This window comes from Lytechinus variegatus, chromosome 14 (genome assembly GCF_018143015.1).
Source record: "Lytechinus variegatus isolate NC3 chromosome 14, Lvar_3.0, whole genome shotgun sequence".
NCBI classification, from domain to species: Eukaryota; Metazoa; Echinodermata; class Echinoidea; order Temnopleuroida; family Toxopneustidae; genus Lytechinus; species Lytechinus variegatus.
The window spans coordinates 3,250,961-3,256,971 of NC_054753.1; positions in this window are offsets into that span (position 1 = coordinate 3,250,961).

Genomic DNA, 6,011 nt, shown 5'->3' on the forward strand with positions numbered 1-6,011 from the left:
CTTAAATCATGATTATTGAATACATGTATGTGTCCCTTGTAATAAAATAAGTTGCAGCAATGAATATCTTAAACATTAAATAAATTTTCAATTCATTTTACCATTCTTTGAAGTTAAAATTCAAATAAATTTTGTACATTGAAATACAAGAGAATAAGTGGGGATATGACATCATCAGCTTGCACATTGAATATTCATGAAGACATGCATTAATACTGTTCCATGCACCAAAATAATGCAAATTGTAATGTCAAATGATTGTTATTCCTTGTCCGATTCTGATGAAATTCTCAGTGTTTTGTTTGTCTGATTTTACTTTATATCTTCAAATCCTACTACTCTCAGCCTGGAGTGCCACTTGAATTCAGCATGTACGTATATTGAGATGTCCTGCAAATTTTTTAATGTGCGCTGACTCGGAAAGCTAAATCTACACTTGTTACTAAGGTACATAAGTATTTATGTAAATTAAACCTTTGTAAGAACATTCAAATTGGCATCCTGTGGCAAAAGCGCAACCTCACTGAACGCCTCAATGGACACACTGAATTAAGCATTATCATTTAGAGAAACTTTCTCATAAAGAGCTCAAAGACAAGGAGAGACAGGAACATATAAGAATGAAAATCAATATTTATTTGTTGGTTGAACAAAATAACATGATTATATTGGCTTAGCCTCTTCTGGTGCGTGTTTCATAAAGCTGTTCGTAGGTTAATAGCGACTTTAAGAAAGACTGGTGATTCCTTGTGGTGAATCGTATACACCAAAATTTTCATTGGCGACTTGTTCAACTCGTAAGAATGGTTCACCAGTTGTTCTTAAAGTCGCTCTTAACTTATGAACAGCTTTATGAAACGGCCCCTCGGTATATATTTCTAATGTTAATGCATTTATTTCGATATTGATATTCAAATGAAATGAGCCCTGTTACCATTGCCATGGTAACAGGGCTCAGCAGCTAATCAAAGTCAGGATTTACATGGAAGTTAGCATGAAGTGACCATAATATAAAGTCATTTGTGAAATGGACCCATGGGCCCATCTTTAATACAAAGTTATGATTGATCCAATCAATAATAAACTCTATGGAAATCTATCAGTGTCATAATTATTTTCTGCAGGAAATTTGAAAAATGTCAATTGTAAACAAAGGAGAACACACCAAATTGTCAGGAAATCAATGAATTTATGGATATACATTCATATCTAGAATTTTTTTTTAACAAACATGCATTTTATATGTTGACCTTGCCAGCTTTCCATAGTTGCGTTGTTAGCGCTAACAATGCGCTAACAGAGGCCCTGTTACAACTGCTTATTGTGGTGGCGATGCTACACAATGCATTGCTTGCACATTGAAATAGATGTTGACATCACAATGACAATGACTATCTGAAAGATGTGACTGGGCAAACTGTAAGCGCTCTGTTAGCCAAACGTTTCTGTGGGTCCAGCACTGGGCAATATTTGCTGCACCTACATGTATACCAGGGCTCATCCATATTATTTTTATATCACATGATTACAATTCACATGAACGCAAGCACAGGGAGTCGTGGGCGCATATTGTCACTTCCATATTGCATGTGAATTCATGATTCAATTTGTAATATTAAAAAAGGAGTGAGAAAAAAAGATATAGACAGTACCTCATGACACGCACATCCATCAAATATTCAAGGTGATGATTTATATGACTTTGACTCTCCACTTGTATTACCATAAAACAAACTACAAATTTATAAAAGGCAAGAATCTAATACCGTTACCTGAAACCTAGCTCTAGATAGCCCTATAACAAAAATTATTTAGTTTTTGCTTTTTTGTAGAAATAATCTCTTCGCTTTTGGATCTGTGATGCAAGTTGGTGACAAGGGGATTTCACAAGAGTATTATCAAGTGCTTTATTACACAGAACCAGGTTTTGAGGGACTTCTTCACTGGCTCATTAGAGCGAACCTTCCCTGCTGGCAATGTTTTCTGGATGTGGAGTTGTCTGGTGTACATACCAAATGTAAAGTTAGAGTGAAACTATTTATTTTACATGTACATTCCAAAACAAATATTTTACTGTCATAGTTGTAAATAGAAATAAACAAAATGAGCGAATGAATGAAAATATAGTGAAAAAATCACTTTAAAACACATATTACAGAAATTGCACTGATGTATTATAAAGCAGTTTGTATAAAGCAAAAGGAATCATTGGATTTATACCTGGTATCTAGCCAAGTATATCAAATATCACATACATCTAGATAGCATGTTGAATCCTCTTAAAATAACAATATCATTCTGAGTATTGTACATGTACATGTTTCAAGAGGATATCATTTCAATGGTTTTGTGTATACATCCAAAAGGAAGAGTGGTCTTGTATATAACAATGACATCGTCCAATTTGAAATCTCCATTAAAACTTTCTCATTGCAGTCCTATTAAGTTTCAGCTATCTGCTTCTCTAATTCTTATCAATTTTCTGAGTTTTTTAAATAATAAAAATAGTGATGTCTTATTGAGCGCACACACCATCCAGAGACGCTCATGGCGGTAGCGCAGCAACAGTTCTTTGGATACAAAATTTCATACATGTACATTATAAATGGCTACTTAGATATAAATAGAAATCTTAAATCACTACAAGTACCATCCTGCATCACCACCACTGAAGTTCCCAGCTACATCCTGGTGGGGCCTGGTGCCCTTGTGTTTGCTTTTTAATATCCATTTGGGTTGGATTTCCCTTCACAAAAATCCCCCAGATTCCTTCCACTTCCCATTTGACATTTACAAAACAATGGGGATACTAAACAGCTGTGAAATCCCACATGCAGCCAAGCAAGTGGATACCAGTTTTGAACCTCATAAGGGGTACAGCTTTAGCTAAGCATTTATTTGACGGGTTACAGAACCATCCCTTCCCCATTCTTAATAAAAAAAAAATTAATGGGAAAATAAAAATATTGGATTATTTGCGAGAAACTGACACTTTCTAAACCAACACCTTCATAGAAGTACATGTATACTTATGGTTAACAACACAAATATAATATAATGTACATTCAGAAATAAAATTGTGGTCATTAAATTAATGACATATATAATAAAACAATAACAATTTAAAAAATTCTATAGCGTAGCTAGTATATAAATACATTATACTGCGCTGGAATGGACCAGAAAATACTGCTACACATACCATAAAAGCAATTTATTAAAAAGCAAATCAAGCTTTTGAAAATAAAGGCAAGTTTGTAAGATTATAAGTGGACAAGGGATACATTTTTTTCATATTTCCTCCTTATATGGTTGAATAAAGCTCAAAAATATTTTGCGTACAAAGTTAATGGGATAAAAGGCATTAAAAAAATGTTGCTGAGATTTTATCACCATATATGGGCATGGCCATTCCAAAATAGGAAACAAAAGCACAATGAAAAAAAAACCTTTAAGACAGCATGGTATTCAACCTACTATGTCAAAATGTGCTAATGGCCCGTTTTCCTATCCTAACTTTAATGTTTAAAATTTGAATTAGGAAAGAATATTATATGATCATATATAGGCACGGCCGTAGTCACTAGATGGCGCTGTCGCGGAAGTGCTCAAAATTTGTACGTAAGCTTCGTCCGCTTGTCAATGAGTGAAATCGCATAGCGATGCGATATCGTCAAAATTAAGCCCCTGTCAGTGCGGATGAATATGATATTTTCTCTTTGTGATTGTCCTCCCGTGCGATGAAAAATATGTCATCGTAATGCATAGGACTTTCGCGAGCTACCGAAGTCATTTTCGTGCCCCAAATTCCATGAAATCTTAAAAAAATAACCATGAAAGTGTCGGTAAGTCAAAAGTGTCGTGAGTTGCTCTCAATTCTTACCTTATTTAGTTGTATTTCTTGCAAAATGGGTCTCGAAGTGTTCTGGATTTTCCGTTGATTGTGAAACTTGAATTGATTTCCTTTCTGTGTCTTGCAGTTAAATTGCAGCGCAGGGAATCGCAAGGGCTGTGGAAGCCCTTCTCAGTGAGGTTTACAAGCTGAGCTGCCCTTGAATTTGGTCGAATTTCGAGCCATTTTAATCGCGCGCACGGGATGATTAATTAACATAACAATTAGCAGATTAGAGATCAAGATTACGTCACGTACGTGCGTACGTGTGATACACAGAAATGAAATAGAACTTGAATCACACGGAATCACAGTCAAGAAATGCTTTGTTTTCTTTGTTTGCTAAATGATTTCCTGAATTTAAAATCATGAATAAACACCAGAGTAATGACATGAAGGAGATAATCATGGTCATATGAGGAATAACTGAATATTTTCTGAAAACGAGTGAATATGATGGGGCAATAATGTGCATGCACTGGAAAATGAACATTCACCTCACTGTCAGTGCCGTGGTGTCAGTCACTCAGACACAGTGCTTTACTGCCTTAGCTGGCATTTTCTTTGCACTGCCGCCGCCACTGGTTTTTCTTTTGCCAACTAGATTAAAACTCATTTATATATTAATATGTTTATTGCAATTTTTGAATAAATGGTAATACAAAGTGGAAAAAAAATGAAGATAAAAATAATTTGGACTAAAATATGCCATCACCCCCCCCCCCCCTCTAAAAAATACACACTATCTTGAATGACTCGTTTATTTAATTTGCATTGAAAAAATAAATAATTGTATTTATGCACTTTTTTATTTCTCATTCTTTCTGCCAGAATATCAGATGCCATCATGAATAACCTCACCTCCAGATTGAACTCCTAAACATCTTGACAATGACTATCTACTGAGATATCTTGCCTTCTTGAGATTGGAAGTTTTAAGTTCAAGTCAGAGTGACCTAAGGCCCTACTAACAAGAAGAATCCAGATTTACATAAAAACAAATCCCACGAAAGATACAAACTGATTTTACTCTTAATGTGTAGTGTGTATGTGAGACTCTGTGTTTGTGTTTATTTTGAGGAGGACCTCCTGTCTCTGTTTTTATTATTTTATTGACTGAATGAATGATCAATACCTAAAAGTGAGAACTGATTTTTGAGGAGAGTACATTAGTGTATGGTTTTGAGTGAATTTGATTTGAGTAACTGTTTTTCTTTATTATTTTTCTCATAATTATTATTTTTGCCTTTTATTTTCTATTTTCAGTTATATATTGTCAGTAACATTAAGTTGAACTTCCAAATTTGATCAAAGTGTTCAATTCTTGGGATAGAATTTTATCAGGTAATAAAACTGAGTTTGATAAATCTAAAAAAGGACACTGAAAAAATATGAACACTTGGAGATGCTCACTAAGAAGAGGAAAAAACATGAAAGGAAATGGAACTTAAGTGGATGTTATAGCATGCCTTTCGCAGATCTCCAAGCACCAGGAATCATAGGCGGCGGAAGTGGGGGGAGTATCCCCCTAAATTTGAGGTGTGGAGGGGACGATTCCATCCCACTCAATTTTTTGTTGATAACCTTATTTTTTAATTTTTTTTAGCTTGTCAATTTTCAATTTTGTTTCCCCCCCCAAGATATTATTTGGTCACTATCTTTTTTTTTCGGGGGGGGGTCAAAAGATTTTGGTGGTTCCCCCCTAAAATTTTGGCTTCCCCCACCAATGCCAGGAATGTTGATGTTCAACTGAGAGTTGCTGAAGTGGAATCTCCGTTTGTCTGTGAACTTGTTATAGAGAATGATTATTCCAGGACAAGTTAGATGATATTACCCAGCCCATAGCATACATCCCAACAATGGAATGGAGGCAATATACCCCTGTAATACATGAAGTATCATATCTTTAGGTTGGTTTGGAAAGTAAGTCCTCTAGTCAATATTAATGTCTGCCCAACAAAATGGTACTATCTGGCAATTTGGTGGTTCAATCACAAGCAGAAAAAGTTTAGTAAATTGACACTAGTAAGACAATTAAACAAATATAATACAGCCAAACTGTCTGACCCCTTACTTGACTACTGACTTAACTAATTATTGAAAAATGACAAGGGATGCT